At 37.6% G+C, this 17,286-nt stretch overlaps 1 pseudogene; it reads right to left on the bottom strand.

Annotated features, from left to right (window-relative positions):
- The window catches only part of LOC116710599 (voltage-dependent calcium channel subunit alpha-2/delta-2-like), a 38,114-nt pseudogene extending 25,621 nt beyond the window's left edge, over window positions 1-12,493 (bottom strand).
- Between the last annotated feature and the right edge of the window lie 4,793 nt (window positions 12,494-17,286).

Consider the following 17,286-nt stretch of genomic DNA (forward strand, 5'->3'; position numbering starts at 1 on the left):
ATATGATCTCTGATTCTGTTTGTTGGCATTTCTTCTTAACTACCCCCACCATCGCCATCAGGTGAAATACAGCAAATGTTAAATAACTGAGTAAGCACCAGCTGGGACTTCAGCTGCAGTTTTATAGTAAAAAATAAAAAATAAAAATAGGAAATGTATTTCCCGCACAGCTTGGACCATTTTCCCGACTATTATTTTTAAATAATGCTTTAACTACAAAAACTAGACAGGATTTGTGTTATTTTATTATCCTTTGGAGAGAAAACACAGATTTGAGGACAGATGTGTTATTATTCCTCCAAAGATTAACTTAATATCTAGATAAAATTCAGACTACACTTTGAAAGCTTGTAATTTAGAGGATACAATGTTTCCTACACATATAAAATCAGCTATGGTCAACAACAAGTTTACCATAGCTTTATGAGCCCTTCTATAACCATAAAATATTACAGTGCTTATTACTTCTTATCCCACTGTCTACAGATACTGATGCAAAGATCCCTATATTCAAGAGACATGTATATGGAATATTTGCTTCCTTTGTATGAGAGGATCTATTGTATGCTTCAGCTGCTTGAAGAGACTGTCTTTGTTGCAGCCAGAGTAGTGGCAGGAATTGGTGTTCCTAGAAGTTGAAGTGCCAAAAACATTACAGTAAATTTGGTGGCTGAGTGTTGCTACCCCAGTGCGAACATGAAGAGACTGTAAGCCTGGCATGAGGCCAATGGGGCAACTACTGTTTCTTATTCTGTGATGACTAAACCAACTTGGTTGGACATATACCATAGAAAAGCCAAAACTACTGTTATGTATTTCCAAATATGCTCCCATCTTATTGAACCACCACAATATTATCACAGGAGTTGTATGCATACTAAAATCAGTTGTGACACTATCGCTGCACACAAAATGATGCTATACGGCAAACTCTCAAAAGTCCTGCAGGTTCATCCAGGATCTATGTGATGTTGTGGTAGGTCTTAAATTAAAGCATTAGAATGTTTTAACCCATACTTTGTCTTTTTTTATTCTTCAATGGACACTGGAGTATTTGCAGCATCCTAAATTTAAACTAGTCTTGAAGCAAAAAGTCACTGATGTCCCAACATAGCTGGAAAGATCCATAACAATCATATTCTGGGTTGTGGTCATTTTATAAGCTACTAAAGTTGTCTAATTTCCAGGAAATGGCTGGTAGTTAACACCATTAAAAGCTGATATGGAAATCAATTTAGAAGATAAGAAGGTTTAGGAATCGGGTTACTATAATGCAATGTCAAAATGCATTACATGCAGATGTTAAAGAATGGATACTTCTGATGGGGGCTTGCAGAAGAAAAATGTCTGAATTGCTAAGCTTGACTGTAGGAGTTAATAAGCTCAAAACATGAATATTCTAAATCTAACCACTGTAGGAGTGTGTCCAGGCATCACTATACCATTGCATAAATGTGTTCAAGAGTGGTAATTACTGAAAACAATAAACACAATGTCAGCAAGATTTGGCTATACCACCAATTCTTGGTGGTATAGCCAAGATGTGGCTATACCACCTGAAAAACAAAGCTTATTATCTGAAAACAGCTAAAATATTCAAGCTATTGACGAGAAATGTAAGACTACCATAGATTTAAAAGAAAGTTGTTGTAACTGGCCGTGCGTGGCTCTGTAAGATGGGCTAGAAATACACTCAAGAAAACAATAAATAAATAAGTAAGAATGTAATTGTTTTTTTGTATTTAATGCAGCTATTTAGATGCAGCTCTGGAGCTTAATGGATTCACGGTTGTGCTGAGTTTATGCTGCTCAGTAATGAGTAAGAATCCAAACCACACACACTCACCCCTTTCAGCTGCTGAACTCCAGTGATGTGCTGAAAGGCTCTGTCAATCTCCTGCTGGATCCGCCTGGCCCAGTGCATTATCCCTGTGGATAAACATCAGACACTGACTTTCACACTGCAAAAAAACTGATTAACTGGATACATGTGTGTTGGTGGCTCTCAGGAATGACAAGAGATGGATCAGAAGAAGCAGTTACACATGATGACTGATGTACAGACACATTTTTTAAATGTGCTTCATTTACCCAAATCTAAACTATGCAAATGCCTTCAGGGAAGTAAATTTTAATGCTTTAGCCCATTTCAGAGTCTCAAATTAGGTATATTGACTAAAAATATGCAGCCGCAATAAATAAATGTGTTGCTTTGTCATTGTGTCTGATGTTTTCTTATATCTAAAGCATCTCTGATGTTGAGAACCTTTTTAGATGTGGCTTTGTGTTAAAGTGCTTTATAAATAAAGCTGCTGCTGATGAAACAATTAACAAGCAATTAATATTTATGAGAGCAAAATTAATTATTGATTTATAAGCCATATTACAAGTCAGAAAACAGCAGAAACTTAAAGGAATTTTTACACCTTTATTCTGTAAAACCCCACTAAATAGGGGTAAAGTGAAGTACCAGTGAGTAGTAGGATTTTTGTTAAAAACGTAAAGACAAAGATTTCAGTTTGGCAAATCAGAGAGGATTTCTGACATGCACAGCAACTCAAAACTTAATATGCCCTACAGATTCACCTTAATATGAAACAGACATAAACTTCATAACACTGTCTTTACTCCTTTACGAATATGCTTGCAGAACATGATCTAAAACAGAAATTCATTGGTGTAAAAAATTACAGTGAAGTATTTGGTAGGAAGTCATGGATTTGAGGAGTTTGCATGTTTGTTTTCTCAGAGTAGTAAAGCAAGCATATTAGTTTCATAGACCACTCTAAATCAAATCCTTGTGAATGTTTGCATGCAAAATATACTCTGAAATTGTTGAGGTTTGAGTAGTTTACTCATAAATTGGCTACTCATCAGCACACTATACAAACCCATGTTGAAAAAAGCTCAACTGACTCAGGTAACCAACCAGCGATTGGTTGCAATAGGGTCTTGTAAAGACTCATGAACATCTCACAAGCACAACATACACCGCAACACCCACCCAGTTATACCTCTATGGCGTCCAGATGGAAAATATTTCTCATTAAATGCCACATGGCACCCCAGAAGTCTGAAAATACTGGCAGCACCATACATATAGTCTGCCAACCTATCAGAAAAAGTGAAGCCCAACCTGTGACTCACCCTGGCAATGTGACATCCATTCCTAGAGTGCTATTTTGGTAATCTATAGTTGTGGAAGGCCAATTTATTTTTCTATGGACAAAAGTAACACAAATGTTGAGCTTGCAACTGACGACTGTGGTTCGGTAGGAAGTGTAGACATCTTGCCATTGAAATGCTGCTTGACTCTGTAGCATGTTTATGTGTCCCTAATGCTAAGTTGTCTACTGTATGAATGTGTATGTGCGGGCGTAGGCGTGTGTGTTAGCAATTATGACTGGGTAAATGTGGCTCTAGTGTAAAGTGCTTTAATTAGTCAGTAGGACTACAAAAGCACTGTCTAAATTCAGTCCATTTGCAACAACACTGAGCATCTTCAATAATTTATTGATTTATAAAGTGCTTTAAAATATCCAAATGAGACCAGTAAAAATCATAGCACTGAAACGGTTCACAGAAAACAAAATGATAAAAGAAATTGAAATTTTCTAACAAAAATAAAAATAATAATAATTATAATAATAATAATACATTACAAGCCTCTCGGAACAAACACTTCTTTAATTTGGTATATAACAGGAAGCCATTATAAAAATTGTAAAACAGGTCGCACATCTTATGATGTTTGTTAATAGACCGGCATTGTATTTTGGACAAGCTGTAAGCAATATAAGCACAACTGGTAGACCATATGAAAGAGAGTATAGCTAGAGCCAACATGGAATGACATAGAACAAAATGTATTTGTGTTAGAATGGTCTAGTCAAAGTATTAAACTAAATCCTACTAAATATCTGTGGAAAGATTGCAAACGAACCAAGAAAAAATGTCACTCTCTGGGAGCAAAGCTTTAAAAGACAAGAATCAAAATATTTGCAACTGCAACTGCAGCAAAAGGTAGCTAAGGTTTGGGCAAGGGTATGAAAGAAATTCCATTTCAAACTTTTCAAACATGGATCTGTAAACACGTGACACATAAAAGTCATAAAATACTTAGTAAATTCTCTCTCATTTAGTTTATACACACAGCTCATTTGTGCTGTCTTAATATATAAGGCAGGAACACAAGCACTTCTTACAGTGGTCTGCCATTTCAATGCAACCCACACATTTTACACATCAAATCAGAACAATCCTGCCGTGTAAGAAATCACGTCTTTTATAATTAACATCAACTTGAGGTGTGAGCCAAGAACATTAAAAGACATTTTAAAAGACAGGCTCTGTCATTCTGTCCTCAACAAAACACAATTATGGAGAATGTTGGATCCTGCATCGGTGCAGGTGAAGAACTCCTTCTAATTTTGGTCTCTTCCACAGTTTTGACCTTTATTTCCTAACTAAGAATTGAACATAGTTGAGCTTTTTACTTTATGATAGTTCGGTCAGGAAGGGCAGCTGCATGGCCAGAGAATCACGCTGGCTGCTTTAAGTGCCCAGAGAGTGGATTCATTATCAGTCAGACAGCTTGGAGCAGAGTTACAAGACAACATAACGGATTAATGCCTTGCTGGACTTGTTCCTACTGTCAGACGAGGCACAAATCTCCTCTCTGCTGCCTAACTCCATAGAAAGAGACAGGCCTTTTGAATGTTACAAATCATTCCTCCTCTCATTTTCTATTCTAGCTGAACAGCAATACAAAGTTCAGATCTGATCATGAATAGACTTGCTCTATTACAGTGTACATTTTTTGTTACATTCTTTGTGAAAAAGGACAAAAATAGGAGAGCAACGTGAAACTCAAGCTAGGATTTTTTAACTCTATCTCGCTCAGTCCTCATTGTGAAAATGCAGCTGAATGTCTGTGCAGTGCACGATTTAAAAGTGAAATGATCTTCAGCTTGAGGCAATTGAGGCAGCAGGAGAAAAATAACAAGAAATGCTCTAAAAAGATCTGCAGCGGAAAACATTCCCTTCACCTCGCAACACAATATGAAGCAAAACTCTGAATATTTTCTGGATAACACTTAAAAAATACATCCCAGTCATAATGAGGTTTAGTTGTTAAGTGTTGATGAAAGAAAGTGCAGCACACACTAGCTGATCAAATCAAAACATTCAATAAATAATAAATGAGTGACTGTTTTCTAATCCACATCCAGACATCTGTGAATCAGCTTTTAAACATTTTATGATAATGCTGTTATTTTTAGTTGCGATGCTCATTAAAAGACATGCGAGCAGAACTGTAGGTCTACTCCATGTCACACTGCAAAGAGGTGTTCACATTATGGAGTGAGGGCTTGATTTAAAATGCATAAAAGCCCAGGGGCCAACAGTGGCTCCTGACAATATTTTGAACTACAAGAGTTACATAAAAATGAACAGTTCAATGATGGGTAATAAATAATAGATTTAAGAAAGAAGCCAGACTTTAAAGCTGCAATTGCCCCTGGGCTACACTTTTGATATGCCTCTCAGCATGCAAAATGTGAATTACAGAATACATGTGAGTCACATAGAGAACTCATATTAGCACAAGATCTCATACCAACGTTGTTTTGCAGTCATACAGTGTGAACATATACCCTCATCAGCCACTTTATTATGTATGCTATTATTTAATTTATTAACTGTGCAGGTTAGTACTGGGTTGGACCTCATTTTCCCTTCAGAACAGCATTAATTCTAGATGGCATAGACTGAAAGGTGTGAGAATAATTTGTCAGCTGCATGTCCATGGTATAAATCTCCCACTCCGCTGCATCTCACAGGTACTCTAACAGACTGAGAGTAAAGTGAGCTTATTATGTTCAAGAAACCAGTTAAAGATGATTTGAGCTTTGTGAAACAGCCATAAGAAAATGGGTGCACTGCAGTCTTAAAGGGGTGGACAAAACTCAGGTAGGCTGTGATGTTTATATGCTACAGAGTTGGTACTACAGGGCCCGAAGTCTGCAAATAAAATATTTCCAATACAATTGCACCACCAGAAGAAGCTTGAAATGTTGATAGAGAGCCAGATTGCTTCATGTGTTCATGTTGTTAAACAACATTTTAACTGTACCCTCTGAATGTCATTGCTCAAACTGAGACTAATCAGATAAGTCAACATTTTTCCAATCTGTTCTCAGTCTTTTTCTTTAGCTTGTGTGCATTTTCCCCTCAGACTCCTGTGACGTCTGGTTAGGTCTCCTGCTGCTGTGGCCCATCTGTGTCAATGTGTTATACGTTTAAAGATAGTACTCTGCATACCTTAGTTAAAGAGGTACAACGTAATGAGAAAAATGTACTCTATTACATTTACTTGAGTAACTATTTGGGAAATTTAAAAATACTGCTAAGAACAGTTTTACTGCAGAACACTTTTACTTCTTGTTAAGTGATATTAAATCTTACTTGGTTGCAGTTTTTTGGCTACTTCAATGGCTACATTTTAGCCAAACATGCACCAGGCATAGAGGGCATGAAGTTAGTTGGTGTGAGGGCAGAGGATGCAGAGGACAGGGCTAAATGAAGACAGATGATTTGCTGTGGGGATCTCTGAAGGGAAAAGCCGAGCAAGAAGAAGAAGATGCACCAGGCATGGAGACAAACCTATCCACTCTATGATAAAGTGATTTCTTGCTTAAACACAAGCTTATTTTAATGTTACATTGCAGCTGCTGAGTCTGCTATGACCTTTGGAGGGCGAGATGATACAGTACATCTTAAGCCTAGAAGTAGTTTGCACAGTTCACACATGCATATATTATCTACGGGATTATGTAATAACATCCTAGCTTATGCATACTTTTCACCAAACACTTTTTTTGTCATGAACCGTGCAGTGTAGGTGGTGAGGCAGACGCGGTACACCCAGGTATTAATGAGAAATGAAGGTTTAATGAAGAAACAAGTCCAACAATAGTCCAACAACCAGGCGGCACGGCTGAGCAGAATCCAGGGCTCAACGCCGGTAGCAACTGGAGGAAACGAATGGACAGCTGACGGAGACGACACATACGAACAAGCCAAATGAGACGAGGACCCGACAAAGACACAGACACACAGGTGACACTAAATACACAAGAGGTAATCAGGGAACGAGAAACACCTGGGAGTAATCGAGGGGAGACAGGACAACGAAGAGACTCAAGGACACCGAAAACTCAGAAATAAACACAGAAAAACACAGATCACGACATTTTTACTCTTATTGTATACATCTTATTTCTACTTAACAAAAAGAAAAAAAAACATTTTGTATTAATGCGACTTTCACATGAGTATAACGTTTTTGTTTCTTTGCCCATCTCTGCTTGGTTGTGGAGTTTGTTTTAAGCTACTGTTGTCTTATTAGCATGTCCAACCTGTTTGCGTGCTCTCCTCCGACTTCGGACATTAAAAAGGCATCTGTCCACACAGATGTTGGTCCCTGAACATTTTCTCTGGTGAGGAGAATCAGAGAAAATCTTTATGGAGTTGACTGAGGCAGAACATGTTACTGGACCTCATGTGTGGCTCTTTTGAGCAAAAGCACCATAGCTGGATCTGATTTTTTTTTTTCATGGTGTATTTCATTGAAATGATTGAAGGCAGGTGCTACCTGTTAAAAATTTACGACAGGAATGTTTGTAATAATTGATTGTTCTTTCTGAAAACTTGCAAATTGCCACATCCACCACAAGGCAACGTGTTAATGAAATACAACATGAACTGTTGTTGCTTACTGTTAGTGACAGATCCTCTGGTACTTTTAGATTTATTGGCTTTTATTTGGTCTTATTCAACAATAACATCAATAAATGAAAGTTACAGTTTTAAATTTTATTTTAATCTATATTTTCTTCCAATATCATAACTTTGAGAATGGAGGTAAACCCTATACTCATGTAAAACTGAATCAGTAATACACATCTGTCATGTCTAGCTGTGTTGCTGACATGTTTTGCAGTTGTGTCTGCTTTTGTTTTCTTTTGGAACTTCCTGTTTGATTTTGGCACTAATTTGCTGTCTCGTTCTTCACCTCCTGTAATTCCCACTTGTTATCAGGCTCTTCCATACCCTAATGATACCCACCAGTGTCTCATTGTCTTCCTTTGTTTGTCTATTTATATATTCCTTTATTTAACCAGGTAAACCCCGTTGAGATCTAGATCTCATTTTCAAGAGGGACCTGGGCAAAAAATTTGCGATACATAGCAACCTGGTTACAAGATAAAATATTTATAGATATTAGATAGATAGAAACCAGTTATAGAAACCAGAATAAACAGATATTTATTCCTTAATCTGCCAACTCACACTTAGCAGTTCATCTTCATCTCAAATTCTTTGTTGTAATTCTAACGCTGTGCTCAAGTCATTGTGACCCAGCTTGTATTTTTGGACTTGTCTCTGCCTTTCTGAATTTATCCCACTGTGTTGAGTCTTGCGTAAGAGACACTCTGTGCCTTATGACAACATCTTGCGGCCGATTAACTTATATAAAAAATAATTACTTTATGTAAATGTTTTTATCTGTTAAAATGTCACCTATATTTTATTTATGCCAGTTTGTACACTGGCATTTTTCATCTGAACATGACTGTAAAACTGTACAAAGCACAATTCTATGCTCAAAATACTCTGGTATTTTCTTCTTAACATTTTAAATATATAGCTTTTTACAGTAGAGACAGATCACCGAGGCTAGGTATATAGTCAAAAGATAAAAATAATCTCTTTTTTTCCTTTTTTTTGCCTATTTTCTAGGAATAAAATGCGATAGAGATCTGGTTATGAATAATACATGAATGAACCGCACAGTTAAAACCTTGAAAGCATATATAGGGATAAAACTAAAGTGGAGATCTTACTTAATATAATGAAAAAATCTTTATGTAAGTTATCAATAAAATTCCAAACATTTCAGTGTTGAATATCACACCTTCATGGCACATTTTGTACTTAAGTAATATCATCATAAAACCCACAAGTGGGTTATTTTAGCAGGCATGCAATATGTGTAAAAACTCAGCATCTAAAACAGGTTCATTTGTAAATGTAGCATAATTTTAGTTCATATTGTAAATGCATTTTAATAATCAGACAGAAGAAGCCCTACCTCCAGCTATGTCTGGCATTTGGGCTTCTAATATTTTGGGAAATTATTATTATTATAAGTTATTAGATGAGCATAATGCTTTTTCAAACCAACCCCTGCAGATGGTCTTTCTCTTTTCTGACTCTAGCAGAAACCTATTCTTTTATCTAACATATCATAAGATCTCTCTCTGTGTTTTTCATCCTGTGCATTTTGCTTCACTGCACTGTTTCTCTGTATTCGATCGATATCAGACGATACTAAACCTCAGGTATCTGTATCGGTATCGAAAGTGAAAAAAGTGGATCGGTGCATCCTCACTCCAGGTTTGTCATATGTCATATGACAAATCATTTTGTAAACTTATTCTTCCACTGATGCTCCTATCTTTCTTTAATAAATTATCTCTGACATTAATTCTTTTAGCCTGTTTGGATTCTTCTCTTCTACCTTTTTTGTGAAGTACCTTTTGTTTTGGATGGTCGACCTCAAGTACTTGAACTCATTAACTTTCAATAATTAAAATCCTTCAACTTCACACACTAATTCAAACACAATATATTTTTCTTGCTTTTATTGACTTCCTTAATTCTTCTTTTCAGCGCATACTTCTATCTCTCCAGACTGTCTTTCAACAGCACCGTAATCTCACTACAGCTCACAGTCATTATCATTAATGAGGAATCCTTATCTCCACTCCAGAACACAAAAGATAGGAGTTTTGAATCTTGTTTGTATTGTTCATAGTTTTTGTTGCAATTACCTTTTTAGAAGTGGCCCACTCTAAAGAAAAAAACGGTCACTTTTTGTTTCTAATGTGCTGCTTACCTCAGGCTTAAGGGACATATATGTTACATTTCCGCCAGATTAAGAAAATGTATTAAATCCTGGTATCCCGACTAATTAATTCTAATTAAAGCATCTGATTTCAACAAAAAGCTCCTGCCTTGCAATTATTGGAACAACCACTCAATACCTGAGTCACAACAACTCCTAATGAGGCTTAGCAGATTTGTACATTACTATGTATAGTTTTAACAATATTATGAAATATTTTTTTTTTATTAATGCAAGTGAGTATATTGTCTGTCATTTTCATTTTACAGTATTAAATATAATATTGAAAAATAGGTTACACATAAACAATTTCTAAATCTAATTATTACCACATTAATTCAAAAATATTCATATGCCTTGAACTTTTTTCACATTTTATGCTACACCTGCCAACCTAAAAGTATTTTATAGGGAATTTATATAATAGACCAACACAAAGTGCATAATTATGAAGAAGGAAGAGATGGCTTCCTTTTAACATTTTTTAGCAAACAAAAACATGAAGAAAGTGGTGTCCACTAATGCCCTCAAATAAACTATAGCCCCTCAGAAGTCACATAACTATTCAGTGTCCACCTGTGTGTTATTTAATCCCAGTATCAAACTGAATTCCTTACTGGTTTACCAGAGAACATTAATGAACAAACAGCATCATGAAGACCAAGAAGCACAGCAGCCGGTTTAATAGAAAGTTGTTCAGAAATATTATTGCACTCAGCAACTCTGGCTTCTGAAAGAGCTGAGTGAAGAAGTCCACTGGTCTCTGACTAGCAGAATCTGGTCAGAGCTACTGGGAAGACAGATGCTCTACAAGGCAGTCTTGGGAGTAGTCAGCATATTGTAAATTGGGGCAGAGGTTCACCTTCCACAGCACAACCCTAAAAATAAAGTCACAGCTGGCTCTGTCTGTCTGTCTGTCTGTCTGTCTGTCTGTCTGTCTATCTGCAAAGATATACTCAGTAGTGGATCTTCAGAGAAGCAGCTCTGCTTCATTTAGCTTACATGAGGACACCCTGGGTGCAGGGCAATGTAGCTGTTTTAGAGCACTCAGCAGAAAAACCATCACAAGCAAGGGGAGGAGGAAGAGAAAGCCGTGACTACACACTATTTCCAACACCCTAATTCATCATAAAACTCTCTCACACACACTGTCAGTCGCCAACAACCCCAGGATTTACAGCCCCCTGTTCTAATTGGTAAATACACTTGGGATCTCCAGTTGTGATTGGCCAGAAATCCTTCACCATGAACCCTGAAGATGAGTTGACCATCTGCTCATTTCCTCTCTCCAGAGCTGCCCGATTGTTGAGCCTGGAGGAGGGCCGACAGAGAACTGCGGTCCAAAGCGAGTCCCCAGCTGTACTCAACGGTGATGAGATAAAGGTTGGGAACGGAGAGCCGAGGTTGACTTTTGGCAAAAAAAAAGGGAAGAAAAGAGAGGAATGGTCTTCTGGGAGCAGTTTTCAGCAGGAAGAGGGGAGGAAAATTACATCGTTCTTGAGCATCGAAAAGCTTTTAGATCAAGCAATATAATGAAAAATTTGTTTTCCATATTTCTTTTTAAGTTTTACAGCTGCACAAAATCTAAGTTTTGTCTCGGAATCTAAATCGATCAAAACATCTCCCAGACTGAACTAAAATGGATTTATCAGGGATATTTTAAACTCTAGCAGAAGGTTAAATGCCAAAAGGGCTTCAGATCAGCCAATAATCAAAGCTATCTCTCATCAAATGGTAATAAGGAAAATAAATCATGGGAAAGATTAAACTAAACTAGATCAAACTTAATAAACCGACTTTATGAGGTTTGTCTGCATGCCTGGCATCTTGTTTTTCACACATTACTGCGAATGGTGCTTAAAGATCTCTGCTGTATGCTGAGCCACAGTGTGGACAACACCTTTCAGAGCACTGCGTGTACATTAGTGGAAGTCACCAACAGCACACCATACAATTATGTAACAGCAGAAAACGAAGAAGAGTGACAGAGTTACATCTCTTGAGTGGTGATGCTCAAAGTTGTCTCATATCAGACGCTGCCTTTCTCAGTCAGGTTTACTTACGTGTATTGCTGTGGGAATGTAAGACCCTCTGCTCCAGGCCACGATGCGCTGAAAATCAGGAGGACTTGTACTGATACTAAGCAGACGATGCTGCGAGATTTTTTTCCTATCGCCATTTTCCATTAAAAAAAATACAATAAAATAAAATTCTCGCCAAATGGCTTTGGGTGCGCGGACTGAAGCTCTCCTGACTGACTCCTGGGGGTGTCGGAAGGGAAGGAGGTGGGGGGCATACAGACAGCGAGCAGGTGTGAACGTCCGGATCAGTTTCCCGACGACTTCATATCGGTTTCTGCGATCAGGTGAAGGCGGAGGAGGCGGGTATCATCCGTGGAGGCATCGTGGACGGTGGTGGGAGATGCACTGCTGCAGCTGCCAAGACACTGCAGAGTCTCTGCTTCTGCTCCCACTCACACACACGCTCTCCTTCTCTCTCTCTCTCACACACACACACGCACACGCGCAAACACGCCAACCAACACACAGGCTGGCGCATTCACGACAGCTCGCTCTCCTCTCTGTTTCTCCCTCACCCGTGCGCGCTCACGCTCACCAGGCAACAGGGCAGCAGCAGCATCTAGTTTGGCTTTATTTATCTCCGCAGAGCCACGTGGGATTTGTCATTGCTATATTTTTGGATCTATGACCACCAGCGCTTCTTCCACTAAACAATGAAAAGAGATGAATGAGCAAATCAATAGCAACTGTTTGAATACAAACGTGCAAACCAGAGAAACCTATAAATCTGCATATAAATTACAGATCATTTTTTAGGACGTGAAATTGTTGTGTTATGGAAGAAAATAAAATAATCAAATGGGTTTTTTTAAAACATGCTGAATAAAGATTAATGCCGGCTCAGAGCAATTTCACAATATTTGTTTATACTCAATTTTTGGCCTTTCTCTCCCCGGGATGAATGGACTATGATCACATGGATGGATGGATGGATGGAAGCCTTTTGAAAACTGTTCACAGTTTCACACTTTGCTTCCGAAACACAATGACAAAAAAAAATCATATGTGTCATTGCTTCATTCATCTCAGATCCTGGCTGTCCAAAAGAAAGATTTTAACATTTATTTTGCAAGAAGATTGTAGCTACAATTTAATCTCTTTTGGTCTTTTGGTTTACATTTACACTGAGTGTAACTTAGCTGCAGTTCTAAAGTTTCTTCACTGGTTTCCCATTAAATGAACAATTAACTCTCAATTGTTTATATTAATAGACGTGGCTCTTTGGTGGTACTGAATACACCCCATGTACTCTGAAAATGTCTTCTTGTGTTACAAGGAATACATTTAATGTTAATTTCTTTCACCTATAAAACAATCATTACATCTGAGAAAAAACAGTGTCCCATTTTAAACATGAACAACAAATATTTATATTTGTAGGTGGTTTACATTCATTTTTACATTAATTATTTAATGGGTTTTTTTTATTCCTTTTCATTTTCAAGTTATTGGCTAATGGTATGAAACATACAGTGTATATTAACTTCTCTTATCTCAACTCAGTGTCATCCACTTTTTCCTTCCAGGGTAAGGAAGGAAATGTGTCTGTTTGCCTTTTCATTTCCTATCATTCTCTGGTTTAAAAACGCAGGTGAATCCAGTTGATGAACTCACCTGCCTTTTCATTTTCATTATGTATGATCCTATCCACAGATTCATTTATTTCTTGTTTGGTTTTTGCTTGCTTGTTCAGTTTGGACACAAACTGCCATCTGCATTTATTGTCTTCGGCTAAAAGATGGGACAGTGGACAAAGGCAGTCAACAAACGCCAGCCAACTTCTCTCCTCTCAAAATGTTTCATGCAGTATTTGGTTTTTGTCTTAAAATATTTTAAATTAGTCATTCCAGTCAGTTTTTCTGGACTTGCACTTTTTAAGTGTTGCTGGGTATCTTGTGTTTATATTAAATTAATAGATTAGTCATGATAAAAAGAAAGTACACACTCATCCATGTAAATCATATTCTGTGTTCAAAAATCATTTCACCTCAAGTGGACAAAATCACACACGACACGTTTCACACTGTCTTCATTTATGAAAAAAGTCAAAGCCAAGTTCATGAACCATTTGTAAAGCCTGCACTTTTAAGAGCAGAGGGTTCACATGAGGGTTTTTACCTTACATTTACCCTTGCATATTTTTGTTAAACGTTCAGAACTTCTGTTTAAGCGTACATAACATAGAAATGCTAAAAAACACATACAGATGATGCAAAATGTAAATAAGAAAAATAAGGCAGTAATGATGATTCATAAGCTGTGTAAGAGATTTATTTTAGCGTTTAACAATTCTCTCTTTGTTCAACCTGATTATTATTAATTTGCTAAGACTTGGAGGATGGGGGTATGAGTGCATAGACAAGTGTAAGAGAATGTGTTGGCCAGTGTTAGTACGGTACGGTGCCAGCAAAACCGCAGTGCCTGGCAGACTACAATTAATCCCTTGTTTAAGGGGGAATCTTGTTTCCATCACAGAAGGTTTCAGCTGCAATTACCTGCCAGAGGACAGTTGTAGCTACACTGCAGAGCAACACGGCAGAATGAGTCGCCACTCAGCTGTAGGATTTACTTTCTTTACGTTCTTTTATTAACTGCAGCATCTGTGAGGGTTAGCAGCTCTCCCCTCAAGCATGAAACTAAACCCTGAGATGCTGCAGATGTACAAACGAGATGCTTTTTAGGATGAACGGTAACCTCTTTAATAGATTTGCAAATTGATTTCATTCTATCTTTTTACATACTTATAAGGTGAGGTTTTTTTCTGTTGCTCTAAAGGCATAAGTCACTGTCTTTTTTGCGATATGTTTGGGAGGAATATGTAAGTGATGGACCTGTAATGCATATTCTCATATTAAAATATTTAGAAAGAATCAACCTTCATACAAGCAAAATTATTCAGTGGCATCACTTACAAGTCCCATAAAATAACTGTACCTGAAGCTGTTTTCTCCCAAAGTTTACAGGGAACCTTGTTCGAGTGCATGGTATAATCAACTCTTTGAAACACCAGGAAATTTAAAATAAAAATCTATACTCTGTCATAAAACAGACATGTGGTTGAATCAAGACAGAAATGCTCCATTACACACAAAATCAACCATCTTCCAATGTCTATCAAGGTCTCTAGGCCTAAAACCTGTGAGGTAGTGTATATTCAACATTGTGGAGTATTGGAGAAAAGGACTGAGCCATGCAAAATGCATGGGTGGCTCTAGCACCACCTTCAAGGCACAGCTCCACTTTGAGCACTTTCCAAGTATCCAAGCTTCTCCCTCACAGAGCACTTCCTCCACTCAGCTCCTTCAGACTAGCCAGTACTAGGCATAACTTACAGTTTTTTAAGTCATATCTGATATATGCAGCCTTTTAATAACACCTGAAGGAAACCTAGTTATTTATTTGTGCTATAAAGTAGCACTATGTGGCTGAAAAACACACAACGGTTACTTTAAAAATTAATGTTGTATTTTCTCTTCACTTTAGAATAAATTAAACAATGGATTTGTTTAATGTTTCCATCATTAGAATATGTTAATGCAGAACAACAACATTTCATTTTAGAAACGTTTACACATTTCAAATAGCTAGGACTGTCATCGTGGAGGGTGCTTAAGTGTACACATTTCTGCTTTTCCATATTTGCCAATTTTTTCCCAAATTAACAGCAAAAGCAACATGTCCTCTGCAAACTGCTAAGCAGCAGCAATGCGATGCACAGCACGGCGTTCTCATGCTCGACAGCCGGCAGGATGACTGCACCTGCCCCCTCTGGGAGGAAGGATGTGGCTTCTGCTTTTATTCGTCTCCCTGACGGCCCCATGTGTTAAGGCTGCTGTCATGTCCTGGGGAGAGAGAAGACTAATTACTGGCTGCTCAGTCTTCCTGTCGGTGCCCCCCCTTTGAGAGACATGCTCAGTTAATTGGAGAACAAATCCAAAGAGGGCTGTGCTGAAGATAAGACTGACCTTAACCTAATGTAAACAACATAATACATCAAATGTGTTGTTTATTTCTCACCTCTTTCTGTTGTTATTCTTCCAGTTCAAAAAAGTATTCCCTCTTTATAAGCTATTTTGAGCACACAAATTAAAACTGTGGGCCAATTTGTCAGTTTTCATAAAAACATTCGTGCTTCCACATCTTAACAATGTAACACTAATAACCCTGATAAATAGTAGATATTTGACTTGGATATTAAACTTTACAACTAGAAAAAAGCTCTATACCTGTATAGTCAGATCTGAGCTGCAGCAGTAAGGCTCAGGAGGCTCAGGGTTCCCACAGCGCTGAACTCTCCTTCTCAGTATGCTGTTCACATCCGCCAGGATTCTCATTGTGTCTGGATAAATCTGACCCATTTTGCAAGGAAATGTCTGCTATAGGGAAACATTATGCAACATATTCAGAGTCCTACTACAAACATCACAACTTCATTGAAGGACAGTAAAAACCTTAAGCAAAGGCCATATGAAACCTTTTTACTGCATCTACATATGTGTTCAGGACCCATTCAAAGGAAATTTTAGTAGGGAAGCATGAAGATGTAAAATAATGGACCTATAAATAACTTCATAAGCATTATCATCATTATAAATGTAGGAATTTAATGCCGTTTAACTTTGTGACATGCTATAGAAGCGCCTTGCAATTAGTGCTGCAAGTCTGGGTATGTCTCTACCAGCTTCATGAATCCAAAAGCTGAAAATGTTTCCCCATTCTTTATTACATAATAACTGAAGCTCAGAGAACAGCATCTGTGCACATCAATTCTCAAGCAATACCACAGATTCTCAAACGGATTGAGGTCTGAACTTTGACTGGGCCATTCTGAAATGCGGTGAACAGTTCCATTTTAGCTCTGGTTATGCACTAGGTTTAAGTTTGTTATCCAACAAACTCCACAACATGATCTGCCAACATCATGTTTTGCAAAAGGGTAGTGTGGTTAGAGTGGACTTTTAGCTTTACTCTACAAACAATATTTTCAATGTAAAGAGTTTAATTTAGAGACATATGAGCAGAACACCTACTTCCACATCATTTGAATGGATTGTGGCAAACTGCAAAGATGACTTCTTCTGATAATGGGTTTCTTTTTGCCAATGTGCCATAAACTCAAGATCTCTGGGCCTGTTAGTTGCCCTAGATGTAGTGTCACCTCCAGAAAATTTTTATCAGAATGGCTAGGACAGGCCAAGGAAAAATTTAAGGGGGAGCACAGCTAAATATATC

Source organism: Xiphophorus hellerii, chromosome 20, assembly GCF_003331165.1.
Source record: "Xiphophorus hellerii strain 12219 chromosome 20, Xiphophorus_hellerii-4.1, whole genome shotgun sequence".
Taxonomy (NCBI): Eukaryota; Metazoa; Chordata; class Actinopteri; order Cyprinodontiformes; family Poeciliidae; genus Xiphophorus; species Xiphophorus hellerii.